Source organism: Lampetra fluviatilis, chromosome 28 (genome assembly GCF_964198595.1).
Source record: "Lampetra fluviatilis chromosome 28, kcLamFluv1.1, whole genome shotgun sequence".
NCBI classification, from domain to species: Eukaryota; Metazoa; Chordata; class Hyperoartia; order Petromyzontiformes; family Petromyzontidae; genus Lampetra; species Lampetra fluviatilis.
Window position 1 is genome coordinate 235,517 of NC_136302.1, and position 18,889 is coordinate 254,405.

Genomic DNA, 18,889 nt, shown 5'->3' on the forward strand with positions numbered 1-18,889 from the left:
GATCTCGTCGCTGGGTTGTGCATACGTCGCGCTTGAAACCATATGTTGCTCCCTTACATGATGCGTCATCCCCCAATGTTGCCTTGCCGGGGTCTGTTGCTGCTGACTCTCCCCTGCCTGCGTCCATTGATCTTGCTAGAGCGCCTGTCGTACCTGTTCCAGACAGGCCGGCCGTGACATTGCGGGGGACGAGGGGCCCTGCTCGGAGGACGCCTGCCAGGTCTGCGGGACCTTCGAGCCCTGCAGCCCTTCCGACCCAGCTGCAGGCACGGTCACGGGACAAGCCCAAGACTGATTCTTTAGGGACACGGGACGTTGGTGGACTTCCAGCTGCGACAGGGGGATTACCCCTTGTCATTCCTCGACTTTCATCGCGTTTCCGTTCTGCGAGTGGGCCGCCGACCGTCCGGGACGGGCCGGCGACCCGCACACGTTCCAAATCGCTTACGTTTCGTTGATTGTTGCTGTGTTGTTATCTTTTTCTTACAGTTGTATTTATTGCATGCTTTTTGTACGTTCGTTGATGTTAATTGCGTTGTTGTTGTTGTTCTTGCTGTTACATTGTATGCTTAGTGTCCTTTAGGGGGGAAGGTCGATTCGCCGCATTACGATTTGCTATTGGTCAGCCGAGGTCGGCTGGGATTTTTCTACGGGGGAGGGTGGTGTAATGCGGGCGTAAGCGACCTTCCGGATGTGACGTCACGGGGGGTGGAGCCATGTGACGTGGGTGGAAGGTTCGGGTCCTTAAGCGGGTAAACCGGAAGGGGAAGTCAGTCGGGGTGTGAGCGGAAAAGAGTGAGGCCACGCGGGCGAGTGAGAAGAGGGGGGGCACCGACGGCCATCGGGAGCCAACCCCGAAGACAGGAGGAAGCTACGGAGTGGTGTGCAGCTGCGGAGAAGACAGCCAGAAGGGCTGCGTGTTAGAGGCAGCGGTGTGGCTGCCAGGTGTGGCGGGAGAGAAGAGGGAGAGACAGCACGAGGCTGTCAGAGCTGCAGAGGACGAAGGAGAGAGGAGTTGCAGCGAGTACAGCCAAGGGGGGCTGTGTGAGAGTAACAGCAGCGGGGCTGCTGTTGTGGACCGGGCCGACATCGGAGTCAGCACCGTGGAGAAGCTACAGAGTAGAGACAGCCGTGTGGGAATACAGTACGAACCGAATAAAGGACACTGAGCCAGACATCGTGGTCCAGTCGTTTATTACACATACAAAATGTTGAGGTTAAGGAAACAGTTCATTGCAGTGTTGACAATGCAGCGGCAAGTTCATTGATGTTATCCAGATATACTTGAAAGATTTTCCATTTCTGAAAAGCAAGAATTAGAATGTGAGAAACAATCCGAAAAAACATGTAAAACAATTACAGTACAGCAGAACTAAAAACAAAACCACATTGATACCAGCGGACCATATTGTGGATCATATACCCCACAATTCACCAGTTTTTTGGAGCTCTCTATTGAATCATATAGATATGTTTTTACTAGGGTTGTTAAATAACTGGTAAATCAGTAATCGTTTTTCAGACTAAATTACCGATCCTGGAAGCCAGGAACTAGTCGTGAATTCAAATGAAATGTTAGTAATGAATGTACCGATTTGTATACGCGAATGTACAACCCGCATAGCAGCCCCAGTCACCACGTGGTGCAATTTCCCGTTTCTGAGCAGTTAACACGTACAAGTGCATTCTTGCAATTGCTCACCTCCACTAGAGGCAGCCCTAAAAGGCATCTTAGAAAAGGTGGACATGCCCACACTTTACCCCACCACACATGACCTGCTGAGTGACTGTGGTGCACCTATGTATACTCCTGGACGGACAGGGGCACGAGGATTAAGGAAACTTGCTTCGTTGTTTCAAATGCCGCACCTTGAGATGGAATGGAACCGGTGACCTCTGGATTGCAAGTCTAGTGCGCAACCCATGACACTATGGCAAAGTCCCTTAATTTCTCACTTAAAAAGGTAAAAATGTGTTTTTGCTGAAGAAAATGTTACATGTAGCAACGAGGTAACAATTTTTTTCTCACCATTTTTTATAGTTACCAATTATGCAATTTCCCATAATTGGCAACTGTGCATTGCAGGCCGTCACAGTTACGAATGGAAATGTCTTCACCTCAACGTGACAAGACATGTAAAATTTAAATATTGCAGAAAAAATGCAACAAGAAACATAATCGCCAATGAAGTTGTTAAATTCAGTTATTTTGCAAAATCGTGAATCACACCAATGCAACTGGTTAAAACAAGTTACCGTTTTGATACAAATATAAATATTTACAGCAATAACAGTGTAACACATTTTTTGTTTTGTTTTGTTCCTGGGTAGCAAGTGTTATTTCCTAATTGCTTGTGCCTCAAAGTACAGAAAATGGCTATTATTCTCCACAATCTTTGCTTTTATGACCAGGACAGTGATTTTTGGAAATTAAAAATTTTTCCAGAAAATTCCAGATAGATTCAGTGCTGAGTAAACTTGGAGTAACTTCTACAACTTTCCAGTAATATAAATAGTAATATAAATACAGGGGCCTTAAGCCCACCAGTTCAGTTTAGTTCCAGTTGTAACAGGACCCTGCGGGGTGGGCTGGTAGGAACGAATAACCAAAGAATATAAACATAATGTATTATTACACTTGTTTAGCCAGGAAAGCCCCACTGAGTCTAAAGGTTTTTGTAGGGTCCTGCCAAGTGTTTGCAGTAGGGGGCGATGTTGCTACACGGACGGACGGACGGACGGACGGACGATATAATCTATTGTAGGCTGGTTCACTTCGTTCCTACCAGTATAAGTGGATACATATCTGCATTTTTCTGAGATGGCATCAAGAGGCTGCATGCATCCAGCAGACACATTTTGCTGTCTGCGGCCAATTTATCAAGACAAGAGCAAAAAAGTACTCTGTTGAAGCATCTGCTAAGATGTGTGAGGCGTACAAGGCATATTTCGGCATGCCTGCCAGGGATCAAAACAAACCCTGGGCACCTCATTTCACCTGCGAGCAATGCAAAAAAAAACTCTGGAAGGTAAGATGGACAATTGTTTCTCGGAATTTAATGTTATAAATTTGTTACAATTTTTTTAATTGTAAAAGTTTTAAATTAAAAAATGTTTGACAATTTTCAATGTCATTGAAAAAATATCATATATAAATGTCATTTTTTGTCTGTCCGTCTGTATGTGTGTTCACGCGCTTGCGAGGGATTTGGCTCTCAAATGGTGGGGTTTTACGTAAAAATGTATTTGCCACGTACCACGCCGAAAGCCCCGCGGTTGGCAAGCGCTATTCATTTTTCACGTCCGTCACCTTTAAATTAGTTTAATTAGCGATATTGTGCGTTTTTTGTTATTTATTTCTTTTATACGCACGCTCGACCACACCATCTCACGCATTTTGGTGGGGGGGAGGGACCATGCGCGGCCCGGGGGGATGGTGGGGGGGGGGGTAACGGCCAGCCCCCAGCCTGCAGGCTGGGCAATCTAGGCAAGGCCGGGGGCTCTGCATGGGACTAGGCCTCACCACTCCACTTTGTCAGGTTCATGGTTTGTGCTATAAGTCGATATATACTGCTATAGAGTCAGCATGTACTACTGTTGTGATAGCATGTACCACCAGTTAGTATGCACTGCTGTAATCATAGCAGGTACCACCACTGTCGCTATGCACTGCTGTAATCATAGCAGGTTACACCACAGGATGCACTGCTGTAGTGAAAGCAGGTACCACCAACTTCGGAATGCACTGCTGTAGTTATAGCAGGCACCACCACAGTCGGTATGCACTGCTGTAATCATAGCAGGTACCTCTGCAGTCAGTATGCACTGCTGTAGTGAAAGCAAGTGCCACCACAGTCAGTATGCACTGCTGTAATCATACCAGGAACCACCGCAGTCAGTATGCACTGCTGTAATCATACCAGGTACCACCACATTCAGTATGCACTTCTGTTGTCAAAGCATGTACCACCAAAGTCTCTATGCACTGCTGTAGTTACAGCAGGCAGTTCAGAAGGATTCTTGCCAAGATTTTGCCAGCGATTGATAGTATGGAGATGCCTCTATGGTTGTCGCAGGCCTGCCGATTGCCTTTCCTCTTATAGAGATGGATTATAGAGGCATCCTTGAACTCCTGGGGAACGGCTTCTAATTTCCACAGAGACTGGAAAAGGTCGGTCAGTTTCAAGACTAAGCGAAGCCCTCCAGCCTTGTAGATTCCTGCTGGAATAGCATCGGACCCCGGAGCTTTGCCTGATGAGAGGAGGCTTATGGCTTTGCTGGTTTCCTCAATTGATGGTAGAACAACAAGGGACTGGTTTATTTCAACTTGAGGCAGTCTCGCAATTGCCTCCTCATTTATGCATGATGGCTGGTTGAGGACATCGCTGAAGTGTTCAGCCCACCTCGCAAGTATTTTGTCCTTCTCTGTGAGGAGTGTTGTTCCATCTGCATTCAGGAGAGGTGAAGTTGCTGAGTGTTGCAGACCATAGACCTGCTTGAGTGCATCATAGAGGCACTTGGTGTTGTTACTGTCAGCGTAGGACTGAATCTCCTCAGCTTTTGCACACAGCCAGGTGTCTTGCATGACTCTGAGTCTCCACTAGACAACCCTGCGAATGTTGAGGAAGGCAGTTTTCTTTAAGCTTGAGCTGCTGTCATTCAAATATGCTTCATGCAGGCGATGTTTTTCGTCAAGGAGTGCTCAGACGTCTGCATCGTTCTCATCAAACCAATCTTGATGTGTATGTATGGGAACACCAAGTAATTCAAGGGCTGTATAATGCAACACGGTCTTGAGAGCAGTCCAGTCTGCCTCAGCATCTGTATGTTCGAAGCTTAGAGACTCCAGGTGATGGTCTAGAGCAGGGGTCTCAAACTCGCGGCCCGCGGGCCAATTGCAGCCCTCGGGACGATATTTTGTGGCCCCCACCTTAATATGAAAGTTTAATGTTAGTGCGGCCCGCGAGTTTTATATTGTAGCAACCCCGCTGTTAGCTGTTGTGTGGGACAATGTTATGATGTTCTGGTTTCCTACTGTGTGCCTGTCCAGTGAATGCGGCATGCATGTGAGTGACATGGGGGGCGGGGTCGTGTGTGTGTGTTTATGTACGTGTGAGAGTGAGTGAGAGAGAGCCAGGAGAGAAAAGAGTGGCTTTGGATGTGCGGAGAGCAGGAGGGTGATATTCATAGTTTTCCGCCCTCTTTTGCGCAGGTCATGATGTATCCAGTGCTTCATTTGTAAATCACAAGGTGCAGGAACGCTAAGTACATATGACAGCGCAGGTACGACGAGCACAGGTCCCAGAACGCACATAAAACGACGCTTAAAACAGCACACACATGCCACTTACAAAGCAGTGGGACTTTTTTAGGCTATTCTGCAGTGACGGTATCAGTCTTTGTGTCAGTGATTAATAAAGTGGCATCTTGAGAAAAGGCGACTTCTGTGTCCAGCGGAGAAAACGAACGGAACACACACAATTTGTTAAATTGAAGGCAAATTCAAGGGAGACCACGGCTCCTTTACGCACACGCTGCGCTGTGAGGTTTTGGGAGCTTCTTTACGCAGACGGATTATTCTAAACCGCAGCAGTTTATAACACGTCATTGAGCTAATACCTACATTTTACAGTCTGGGCTGTTTTACATTATTATTTACACCTGATATGTGTGGATGAATTTTAATTATTTTAATTCCCTCATCCTCTGGTGGTGACATTTACGCACCGAGCCACAGACTGTACATGACGATGTGCATAATTATTTTGGTTCATCTTAGAAGTCTGCATTTGTTATTATTTTATGAAATTGTGATGCTGTTGTTAAGAAAGCTTTATATATAACTTATTAGATTATCTTGTTATTGCGTGGCCACAAATTAGTAATTCATCAACCGATGTCAACAGGGGCTCCGTAATTTTCTAGTGATTACATTATATTGTTATATTTTATTTTAATCATTTCTTAAAAAACTTTTTTTAATATTCATATTTTTTTCGATACGAGAGGTACCGAATTGGCTCAAATAAGTCCCGGAACGCAGGCAAGCCAACACGCCGGCACAAAGTAAGCACAAAATGCATAGAAAAATGTGATGATGTGACTGAAGGCAGCGAAAGCCCCGACAGTGGCCAGCAGCATTTGAACCCCGTGGTCACACAATGACGCTGCCTCATATAGTCCTCTCCTCTCCCTCTTTCGGCTCTCCACTGTGCGCACACCGGAGCTCGTCAAAGCGCAGATCCACAGCTCATCCCGGCTCAGATCCCCGTGCTTTAAACAGAGAAGCGTGTATAATAGCAGCCGCTACAGCTGTGTCTGTATGTGACTGGGGTGTGGGGACGAAATCTGATGGGAACGCATTACCCCCCCCCCCCCCCCCCCATAATCTACGCACCTGTTGTTACCGGAAAAAGCGGAAATAACGTGCATTTGCGGAAATTACGTCTCCGTGCGTCGCTGGTTGGCTAAACACTTGACTGAAACTTTATTGCATGAGCGACAGCAAGTGGAATGAATATATATCTTGTCACACAGCCCCAACCATGTATTTTTCAAAGCCTGCAGTGAAGAGAAAGGTTGGTGACGAGCACAGACAATTTCAGGAAAAGTGGGAGATGCAATATTTCTTTGTTGAGCACATGAGCACCCCGACGTGTCTTATTTGTACAGAAAAAGTTGCGGTGCACAAGGAATACAACCTCAAACGTCATTACTCAACTAGACATGCTGAGGAGTATGCAAAATACCAGGGAGATGAGAGAGCCAACCAGGTTGCCAATCTTAAAACATGTCTACTGAGGCAACAAAATGTCTTCAAGAAAGCAACCAAAGAGAATAATGCAGCAGTCGAAGTAAGCTACGTGTTTAGTGAGATGATTGCTAAGGCAGGAAAGCCATTCACAGAAGGCGAGTTTATCAAAAAGTGCATCTTACAGGCTGCAAGTATAGTCTGTCCGGGAGAGAAAGGTCAATTTAGCAACATCAGCCTTTCTCTGCTAACACCGTGGCAGAGCGCATTTCTGACCTGTCAAGTGACATTTATGATCAACTGCGTGAGAAAGCCAAATTTTTTAATGCATACTCAGTCGCTCTTGACGAGAGTTCAGACATCACTGACACTGCCCAGCTCACAATATATGTCCGTGGTGTTGATGACAATTTTGAAGTGATGGAGGAGTTGCTCACAGTAATTTCAATGCATAGCCACACCACCGCTCAGGAGATATTTTGCCAGCTGTGTGATGCCATTGTGAATGCCGGTTTGCCATGGAAGAAGTTTGTTGGAATAACAACCGACGGAGCGCCATCAACGACAGGGAGGAAAAATGGACTGGTGGCACTTGTTCAAAGAAAACTAGTAGAGGAGGGTGTGGAGGAGGCCATTGCTCTGCACTGCATCATCCATCAGCAGGCCCTTTGCAGCAAATGCCTGAAGTTTGACAATGTGATGTCTGTTGTTGTGAAATGCATCCACCAAATCAGAACCAGGGGCTTAAAGCACCGGATGTTCCGTACTTTTTTAGAGGAAATGGAGTCAGAATATGAGGATGTGCTCTACTTCACCGAGGTACGTTGGCTCAGCAGGGGAAACGTCTTGAAGAGATTTTTTGAGTTGAGAGCAGAAGTGAAAGCCTTCATGGAGAAGGATGGGGTGGCTGTTCCTGTGCTAAGTGATCCCAAATGGCTCATGGACTTAGCTTTTCTTGTTGACATCACGCATGAGCTGAATGTACTGAACAAGAAGTTACAAGGCCAGGGGCAGCTCGTCAGTGCTGCCTATGACAACGTGGGAGCATTCTCCACAAAACTTGTGTTATGGAAAGCCCAGCTCTCTCAGACAAACCTTTGCCAATTCCCAGCATGCAAGGCACTCCTGAATGCAGGCACACCATTCAGTGGTGAGAAGTATGTTGATGCCATTTTGAGGCTACAGGAGGAATTTGATCACAGATTTGCAGACTTCAAGACGCACAGAGCCACTTTTCAAATTTTTGCGGATCCCTTCTCCTTTGATGTGCAAGATGCCCCTCCTGTGCTTCAAATGGAGCTTATTGACCTGCAGTGCAACTCTGACCTCAAAGCCAAGTTCAGGGAGGTGAGTGGAAAAGAAGACAGGCTTGGGCAATTTTTGCGAGAATTGAACCCCAGCTTCCCTGAGCTATCCCGAATGTTCAAGCGGACCATGTGCCTTTTTGGGAGCACATATTTGTGTGAAAAGCTTTTCTCCACCTTGAACTTCAATAAGTCCAAGTACAGGTCCAGATTTACTGATGATCATCTTCAAGCCATACTGAGGGTCTCAACTGCTTCCTCCCTCAAGCCAAATGTGGCTCAGCTATGTGAGAGGAAGCGCTGCCAGGTCTCTGGCAGCAAGAAGTAGGCAAGAGAAGCCAGCCTCACCCAGATACTGCCTCCAGCGGCCCCCAGGTAATTTGAGTTTGAGACCCCTGGTCTAGAGCCTCAACAAAGGCCAGTCTGGTGTGTTCCTGTTGTAGGCGAGTGATGTGAAGACGCTTGACACGTCTTTTTCCTTGTGGGCGTCTGGAAGGCTTAATCCGGATGTTAAGTTTTGAGATGATGAGATGATGGTCAGTCAGCCTGACATCGTGCCGGTCGCTCCTTCTCATGATGACGTAATCAATCAAGTGCCAGTGGTGTGAACGAGGATGCATCCATGAAGTTGTATTGCGCTTTGGTAGATGGAATATCGTGTTGGTGATGCGCAGGTAAAATTCAGAGCATGTTTTCAGCAGCAGAAGACCGTTGCTGTTACATTTTCCAATGCCATGTGCGCCTATTACTCCATTCCATGATCGATGGTCACTTTCAACTCTGGCATTGAATTCACCAATTATCGGGAATTTGTCAGAGCTGGCTGTGGCAGCAATAATGACTTCCAGGTCATTATAAAACTTGGTTTTGATCTCCTCACGATCATGGTAGGGGCATAGGCACTGGTGACGGGGGCATAGGCACTGCTGACGGTGGCCTCCTTTTTACCCAATTGGTGGAGCTTTAAGGTAATTTAACGGTCGTTTATACCCTTGGGTTGGCTTGCCAGTTGGTTGACCAGGTGGTTTTTTACTGCAAAACCAACACCAGCATCACGTCTCTCCTCCTGGCCTCATCCCCTCCAGAAGAATGTGTAACCTGCACCCACTTCAGTCACCTGTCCAGTATTGGCCAGTCGGGTCTCACTAAGGGCAGCAACATCCATATTATATCTGCCTAGATCTCTGCCCACAAGGGTGGTGCATCTCTCAGGACTTTTTGATCCAGATGTGTCCATCAAAGTCCGTGCATTCCAGGCGCCAACAGTGAGTGGTATCACTTTGGTCTTTTTCATTTTATTTGTTTTTCGACCGCAAGTATGGGATCCCGCCAGCTGCGGTAGGAAGGCCAGGATGTTTTGAAGCAGGCAATGTTTAGGGTACCTTTTCTAACCCTTTCCTCACTATGGAGGTGAGCAGTGTGATCCTGATTAGGGCTGCTCAGTGACTCAGGGTGCTGCCAGACTTCACTGCTGCTTCAGTCCAGTGAGGGAACGACCAATATCCTGAGCCGCCTGCGTGCAGGTTTGCGGCTACAGCTTCCAGCATATCCGTGCCTGCTGCTTCGTCGCTCACCCATCGCCACAGGACTTGGATAATGACGATGGTAAAAAGTGCCATGACTTGCGCGGAGAACTTGGATTTAAGTGAGGGTGATTTGCGCAGCGTCAACCTCACTCTCTCGACCAGCCCCATCTGTACCCAGTGGCAAGATGTAGTCAAGACGACTGGAGATGGTCCTGGTTGCAGTGGAAGGTCCAAAGACCCTTTTGGTGGAATTTCCTCCACCAGGTGTTCCACATGCCCAAGCTCAGACAAGCTGAGTTGTCCGGGTTAGTTAACCGCCGCCAGGGGTTCGGCGTTGGCAGCTGCTGATTGTACCGACTCACCAGGGATGTTGAGCCTGGTATGCGCCTACGGTAGCAGCTAGAGGGCCGGCCCAGATGAAACAAGCCTGAAGCACAACTAGCTGGTCAGACACTATGCACTGCTGTAATCATTGACAGCTCATCCAGGAGCATCAAAACCGTGCTGCTCCATGATGGTAACAAGTACCCGTCTCTTCCCCTGGCTCACTCGGTGCACCTCAAGAGGATTACAACAGCATCAAGACCTTGCTGGACGCCTTAAAGTATGATGAGTATGGCTGGGAGATCGGAGACTTCAAAATGGTGGCATTACTGATGGGTCACCAAGGCGGTTTTACCTAGTTTCCCTGCTATCTTTGCCTTTGGGACAACAGGGACACCAAGGTGCATTACCACAGGCGGGACTGGTCACAGCAGACCGAGTTCTCTTTAGGGAGGAACAACATCAAGTGGGAGCCACTGATGGACCCCTGGAAGGTGCTGATGCCACCACTGCACATCAAATTGGGCCTTATGAAACAATTTGTCAGAGCTGTAGATAACAAGTCGGCAGCCTTCAATTACCTTCAAGACTTCTTCCCTAAGCTGTCTGAGGCAAAGGTCAAAGCCGGTGTCTTCGTCGGACCACAGATAAAGGAGATCCTGGAGTGCAATTAATTCCCCAAGAAGCTCACTAGTAAGGAAAAAGCGGCTTGGAACAGCTTTGTCACAGTGGTTCGCGGCTTCCTGGGCAAAAGGTCCAAAACTATGTGAAGCTGGTTGAGACACTGGTGAAGAACTACGGCACAATGGGCTGTAGGATGTCCCTCAAAGTCCAAATCCTTGATGCTCATCTGGATAAATTCAAGAACATCGAAGCGTACTCGGAGAAGCAAAGCGAGCGCTTCCAGCAGGATATACTGGACCTTGAACGCCGCTACAGTATGAGAACATGATGGGAGACTACATTTGGGGGCTGATTCGTGAAATAGATTTACAGTATAATCATAAATCTCGAAAAACTACTCGCTTCTAAACCTTTTCTAGTAATTTTTGTATTATGTTCGTATAAATACATGTTAATTTTTATTAATAAATTTTTTCTGACTTTATGTGAACGAAATCGCACAAATTCGCCCGTTTTCTCATTGAAAATAGGTAAATTTCAAAATATCACTGTCCTGGTCACAAAAGCAAAGTTTGTGGGGAATAATAACCATTTTCTATACTTTATAGGCATAAGCAATTACAAAATAACACTTACTACCCAGGAACAAAAATGTGTTACATAGTGTTACCATAACATGAATACCTTTTAAACTGAGAAATCAAGGGAGATGCTAGGGGGGGATAGCACACTCGACTTGCAATGCAGAAGTCGCTGGTTCGATTCCATCTACTTTATGCGGAAGTTGAAACAAAAGTGCACGTTTCCTGAATCGTGCCTCTATCTACCCAATAGTATACATGAGTGCACCACACTTAGTCGATCAGCAAGGCCACGTACAGTGGGGTAAAGTGTGAATGTGACCATTTCTTCCAATCCGTCTGGTCAGCGGGAAAGAGTCGACCAAATACCCTCGAGAGTTCCCTCTAGTGGAGGTCCTTCCGCCAGAAGTGGTGCGAGTGTCCCAATTGTAGGGTTACGCCTGTAACATTTAAAGTGAGAAACGAGAGATTTTACCACCCGGTGACTTTAGGCCACCGTGCCTTTCGCACGCCCTACACGACGCATTTATTGCTGGTTTATATTGCTGGTTGCTGACTTGTCAGAACTGGTAACCGACTTTCAGAACTGGTAACCCATATTGAGAATGGTTACTGGTTTAATAGTTATTGTTTAACAGCCCTAACGGGCAGCTGTAAGCCCACAGTTGAAATTAATTCACTACCTGTGAAAGTGTCTGAATTTCATTTGCAGATGTATCCAAAGTAGACATATTCTTTCTGAGTTGGGTCACCAACACGACAGCTTTCTCCAGTTCCTTCAATGAAACACGTCCATTACGAAGTATCGTCACATGACATGTACAGTACAGGCAACATCGGTCAATGATAAAAAAAAAATTCGAGTTTAAACAAAAACGAAGTGTGCATAGTAGCGTGGAGTGATGCATGTTTGGAATTGCATCGAGACATAGTACACATGGATTTGTGGACATAGGCCGATTAAGATACAATGATCTTCACACAGGAGTTGATAGGCTATGATGATAACACAATTAGAGATGCTTGTTTAAAATAACAAGGATACAAATAATAAATAATAGGTTCTTACACCACCCAAACTATTAAGTGGGCTTTGGTAGGGGCGGTGTAATTCGATAAAAGCAGACTGAAATAAAAGTGGCGCTTAACCAATCAAAAAAAGGGGATTGAGGGGGCGTGCCACTTGCACGTGATGTACCCAGCTCGATCCAGGAAAAAATCTTTGCTTTGATTACATTTTATTGATTGTGCTCATTTGCTCGCAGAATTGGAAACAAAAGCGACCACTCACATGCTACAATGATGAAATCGGACACAGTAAAAACAATTTTAAAAGGCATAACACTTTTTTGATATATAGAATCAATATAGCTCCATTAGCGGAGGGTTTTAAGGGGCCATCCAGTTAGTACGTACACATGGAATGGGAAACAAACCCAAATGCGCACGCTTGCTTATGGGGGGGCCTACTGACAATGTACGTACGCATAGAAAACGGGGGGTGGGGGATGAAGCCTCGATAAAAATTTGTCTACATTGGCCTTCAAATGAGCCACAGTTCAGTTTCTTCAACGGTCAGACAAGTCCTACCGGGAGAAGTAGTACTGTGGGAGATGTGTCACTTGTATGCCACCGTACCGCTGACTGCTAGCTATCAATTCTAGATTTGAAGCTTTCGTGACTGCAATGATTCATACTCTTAGGTTTTTTTCGGTAAAGTCACGTAGGTCAAAAATAATAAAATTAATAAAAGTAATAATAAAAATAAAATAATAAACCACGATGTTTCGGAGGCAACACAAGTCTCCGTCATCAGGTGGGACCATCACAGCTAGATTTACTGTATCAAGTGAGGCAAAAAATTTCAAGATACAAGCTCTTAAATATGTAGTGGTGGTATTGACGTGCGCCGACTGTGACAGTGATGGATCACGGGGCGGCGCGGGGTGCGGTGTTGGGCACGCGTCGTGGGCGTGGTGTGGACGCGCGCGCCGGGAGTGACAGATGACGGGGCGGCGCGGCGTGAGTGGTGAGGCACGATGAGATGTGGGAAAAGAGGATCGTAGCCAGCGCCCGGCGATTGGTCGAATAAGTGGGTGCTCGCAGCGACGTCCGCAGGTGGGGTATAAAGGGGGACGCGCGAGAGCACTCGGGGAGAGTTACCCAGTTGAAGACCCGAAGACGGAGCTGAAGACTTAGTCGCCGAGTAGCTAAGTGGATGTTGGTCATCCGAGTAGCTCAGTGGCGTTAGTCGCCGAGTAGCTAAGTGGATGTTGGTCATCCGAGTAGCTCAGTGGCGTTAGTCGCCGAGTAGCTAAGTGGATGTTGGTCATCCGAGTAGCTCAGTGGGCGTTAGTCGCCAAGTAGCTAAGTGGGTGGTTGTCACCCGAGTACTAAGTGGATGTTGGTCATCCGAGTAGCTCAGTGGCGTTAGTCGCCGAGTAGCTAAGTGGATGTTGGTCATCCGAGTAGCTCAGTGGGCGTTAGTCGCCAAGTAGCTAAGTGGGTGTTTGTCACCCGAGTACTAAGTGGATGTTGGTCATCCGAGTAGCTCAGTGGGCGTTAGTCGCCAAGTAGCTAAGTGGGTGTTTGTCACCCGAGATACAAAGTAGGTGTTAGTCACCTGTAAACGAGTTTGATAAAATAAAGAGTGTGTTACCCGTGAAGTCGTCTCCCGCCGAGTTACTACATTACAACTGGCGTCAGAAGTAAACCTGTCTTCAAGAAGTATGGACACAAGGAAGACTACCCGTACCCACGAGCGAGGTCGGGATGACGACGGCGTACCGGGGACACCGACCTCGGGAGTAGAGGACGAGGAGTTGCCGCCGATGCAGCACTTCGCGGTGATGGCCGACGCTCCGCTTGCCTCCGACACCAGCCTCCAGGACGCGCACTCCCGGTTGGCGGAGTTGCTACTCGCCGCCGCCGCTGTCTTGGCCGACATCTCCGTTCCGGCGAGCGGAAAAACGGCTGCGGGGGTCGTGGAGGAAGCGACGTTGGAGGATTCCCGCCAAAAGGCGCTTCGCGCCAAAAGTCTGGAAGTTGCCGCCGTTTTTGGGGGGCCGCCACCGATTGGCGGGAAAGACGGACGCCACGTGGCCGGACACCTCCGCGCAGCGCAGCCCACGTCATCAGCGCGCGCCGGAGCCCTCCATTTTGCGCCTGACAACCGAGCCGACATTTTACACAACTCCAGCGGAGCGCGGGAAAATCTCTCCGACGTCGACGACGATCGGGTCCTCCAGCAAAGATTGCCCGCGCTGTCGGCGTTCAAGGCGGATGGGGGCGACTGGGGAGCCTTCCAACGAAGGTTCCTCGCTCATCAGGAGATGTCGGGGTGGTCCGACACCACTGCCCTGCGTGCGTTGCCAGCGATGCTTGACGACGACGCGCTTGCAGCCTTCACATCTGCTGCAAGGTCGTCCCGCTCTACGCTCCAGGCCGCACTACACCTGATGGCGAAGGTGTTCGGGCCGCCCTCCACGTGTCGCCACCAGTTCTACGATCGGCGGAAGGTGGCTGGGGAAACGACGCTAGCCTACCGCACGGCACTACTCGCCTTGGCGGACGCAGCTTTTCCCCGCATGGATAAGGAGGGGAAGGACGCCATGGTGACGGAGCAGCTGCTGGTGTTGGCCCACGAGTTGGGGGTCCCCATCAACGTGGCAGACGAGATGGAGATCTGCTCCCTGGCGATCGCCACGAGCATTCACGCGTACGAGGTCCTCAAACGCAAGCCGGGGGTCGTCTGCAAATGGCCGGGGAACGCGGCACTGGCCGCCACGATCGCCGAACCTCAGCCAGCTGCGGTGCAGGAGCAGGCCTTCGCTGCATCGCGTCCGGGGGAGTGGAGAACGGGAGGTCGTTCGCCCACACGTTCGCCCCGCAAGCTGGAGCAACCGAAACCTACGACGTCCGTCGTCTGCTACAACTGCGGCCTTCGGGGTCACGTCGCAGCCGGGTGCCGGGCCCCGCGTCAGCGCGCCGCAGGACCACGTCGGGACGACGACCAGGGCCACAAGTCATCCCAACAAAACCCGGTGCCTCGGGCTTGACGGCTGCTGACCGTCGAGAGCCTGAACCCCGGGGCACGCACGAGTCCTCGATGCCTGGCCGCTGTCTTCCTGAACCGCCGGCACCACCGGACGTTCAACCGCGTCTGGTGCCGTACGACGGACCGGCAAGGCGGACTCGGGCTAGGTCTCAACAATTTTCATGAAGACGTTTTTTGCTCTACACCGAGCTCGGCCGGTGTTCCCCTCTGCCGGGGTAATGTCCCGTTGTAGGGACGCTCGGAAGAAAAGGGGACACTGCACGAGTCGAAAGAAAAAAAAAAATTTCCATTTTTTTTTTTTTTGCATACACATTGCTATTGTCACTCGCCGGTTTGTATATATTGTTCTATTGTCGCGGTGGCATTGGTTGAGGGTTGCGGATGGTAGTGTTCGCGTCGTGTTGTGTTGTTAGCTTAGTTGTTGTTCTTGTTGTTGGGTTGTGTTACGGGGCACACAGGGGGGGTTTGTATATTTTTATAGCAGCCGGGGCGGCTGCGAGCTATGTGGTAGGGGGTGATGTAGTGGTGGTATTGACGTGCGCCGACTGTGACAGTGATGGATCACGGGGCGGCGCGGGGTGCGGTGTTGGGCACGCGTCGTGGGCGTGGTGTGGACGCGCGCGCCGGGAGTGACAGATGACGGGGCGGCGCGGCGTGAGTGGTGAGGCACGATGAGATGTGGGAAAAGAGGATCGTAGCCAGCGCCCGGCGATTGGTCGAATAAGTGGGTGCTCGCAGCGACGTCCGCAGGTGGGGTATAAAGGGGGACGCGCGAGAGCACTCGGGGAGAGTTACCCAGTTGAAGACCCGAAGACGGAGCTGAAGACTTAGTCGCCGAGTAGCTAAGTGGATGTTGGTCATCCGAGTAGCTCAGTGGCGTTAGTCGCCGAGTAGCTAAGTGGATGTTGGTCATCCGAGTAGCTCAGTGGCGTTAGTCGCCGAGTAGCTAAGTGGATGTTGGTCATCCGAGTAGCTCAGTGGGCGTTAGTCGCCAAGTAGCTAAGTGGGTGGTTGTCACCCGAGTACTAAGTGGATGTTGGTCATCCGAGTAGCTCAGTGGCGTTAGTCGCCGAGTAGCTAAGTGGATGTTGGTCATCCGAGTAGCTCAGTGGGCGTTAGTCGCCAAGTAGCTAAGTGGGTGTTTGTCACCCGAGTACTAAGTGGATGTTGGTCATCCGAGTAGCTCAGTGGGCGTTAGTCGCCAAGTAGCTAAGTGGGTGTTTGTCACCCGAGATACAAAGTAGGTGTTAGTCACCTGTAAACGAGTTTGATAAAATAAAGAGTGTGTTACCCGTGAAGTCGTCTCCCGCCGAGTTACTACATTACAAATACAAGTTAAGGGGGGAGGAGGGGGGGAGGGGCTTATCTGAATGTGGTAGCCAATGAATGGAACGTATTGGGGGGGGCGGGGCTAAAAGCAAACAAATGCACATGCTTAAGGTGCATATGCTAAAGGTGCACATGCTAAAGGTGCACATGCTAAAGGTGCACATGCTATAGGTGCACATGCTAAGGGTGCACATGCTAGAAGAGAACGACAAAGCACATGTTGTTTTACCCAGTGTTGGTTGATAATCCAAATACATAAAAGGAGAGTACTGTTAAACGTTGGGGATGTTAACACTCGGTAAAGTAGAATAGTACCTGTCAAATAAGATTTGCTTTGATTACATTTTATTGATTGTGCTCATTTGCTCGCAGATTTGACAGGTACTATTCTACTTTACCGAGTGTTAACATCCCCAGCGTTTAACAGTACTCTCCTTTTATGTATTTGGATTGTCAACCAACACTGGGTAAAACAACATGTGCTTTGTCGTTCTCTTCTAGCATGTGCACCCTTAGCATGTGCACCTTTAGCATGTGCACCTTTAGCATGTGCACCTTTAGCATGTGCACCTTTAGCATGTGCACCTTTAGCATGTGCACCTTTAGCATGTGCACCTTTAGCATGTGCACCTTTAGCATGTGCATTTGTTCTCTTTTAGCCCTGCCCCCCCCCCCCCCCAATACGTTCCATTCATTGGCTACCACATTCAGATAAGCCCCTCCCCCCTCCTCCTCCCTTAACTTGTATTTAAGAACTTGTATCTTGAAATGTTTTGCCTCACTTGATACAGTAAATCTAGCTGTGACGGTCCCACCTGATGACGGAGACTTGCGTTGCCTCCGAAACGTCGTGATTTATTATTTTTATAATTACTTTTATTAATTTTAATTTTACCTACGTGACTTTACCGAAAAAACCTAAGAGTATGCTAGCTATCACTCAGCTCAGCAGCGAGTCTGACAGTCTGGCAGCTTGCCCCATGGATTACACATCCTTCAATATGGCCTCACTGCAGACTGCCGCTGGCTCAAGATTTTAGCTGCCGTGGTGCTGTTTGTGCTGCTGCTGCCCGAATTTCAGGACTAACATTGGTCTGTACATCGGTCTACTGTTACAGCAGATGTTCAGTCGACGCACTTTATATAGAGACTAGTTCACCGAGTTTTCATTGTCTTTTAAGATCATAATAGACGTGTTTTTGAATAACCAGTCAGGAGAACCAGGTTAAAAACCAGGCTAGTCTACATTATAGACTGCCAGTACTCACCCAGCTTAATAACCATTGCTACAGTCTACATTATAGACTACCAGTACACTCACCAAACTTAATAACCAGTCTACAGTCTACATTATAGATTGCCAGTACACTCACTCCGATTAAGAACAAGGCAGTCGATGCACTTTATATAGACTAGTTAGTGTGCTTTTTTTATTTTCCTTATTTTTTTCTATTTACGTGATTTTATCGAAAGAACCAAAGAATATGTTCCTCACTCTTTGGTTCTTTCGGTAAAGTCACGTAGGTATAAAATTTAATAAATCACGTTTCGGGTGCAACACAAGCGTCCATCATCAGGTGGGAAAGCATGGTCTGCTGCTGAGGCAGTCTGCCTCAGCAGCAGACCATGCGCAACACGCTTGTGTTGCGCCCGAAACGTCGTGATTTATTTTATTTTATACCTTCGTGACTTTACCGAAAGAACCAACGAGTATGGATTCCTGCAGTCACGAAAGCTTCAAATCTATATGTTCCTCCTTTATCGTATTACAGCGCGTGAGGGCTAGAAGGGATGGTCAATAATAATAACATAGGAGCAGCCAGTGAATTGGCCGTGCCCGTGAAGATATCAATCGACAAGAAGTACGAGCGCTTCGGATGAGAGCGACGTGTGCATGGATTTGACCGGGCAGTGTGAAAGGGTTTGTATTGAAATGCGTTAACGACTGCTATTTTATACAGCACTGACGCCTCCCAATATCTTACAAAGGGAGTGGATGGTTGGGGGGAGAATTAGCAATTAGTGATGGGAGTAGAATCGTGAAAAGAGGGTAGAGAGGACCGACTGGAGTGAGTTGGGAGGCAGGGGAGTGTAGAGATGAGAGCGCAGTGGAGAGTGAGGCGATTTTAGAGAGATGCGAGAGCAGTGGAGATGGAAGGGAGAGCAGAGGGAGGTGAGAGCAGAAGGGAGAGGGGGGGGTGGAGCGGCGCACCCGGACGATCTCCGCGCTGAACGCGGCGCGCAGCTCCGTCTCCTCTCGCGAGTCCATCTTTCTTTCCCGCGCGATTTCGTCTCTCGCGGCTTCCGGCAACGTCACCGACAACGTCACCGCGCTGCCCCGGAAACGAGTCGGGGGAGGGGTCAGGAGGAGGGAGAGCCCCGCCCCTCACTCC

The 18,889-nt window shown here is 48.6% G+C and overlaps 1 long non-coding RNA gene across 1 annotated transcript; it reads right to left on the reverse strand.

Moving 5' to 3' along the window:
• Positions 1-1,221: 1,221 nt before the first annotated feature.
• LOC144942687 (uncharacterized) lies at positions 1,222-18,847 on the reverse strand. The gene is made up of 3 exons (XR_013639405.1): positions 18,709-18,847; positions 11,794-11,886; positions 1,222-1,302 (listed from the first exon to the last, which is right to left on the reverse strand). It is a non-coding gene; the product is annotated as an uncharacterized LOC144942687 (long non-coding RNA).
• Positions 18,848-18,889: the final 42 nt, after the last annotated feature.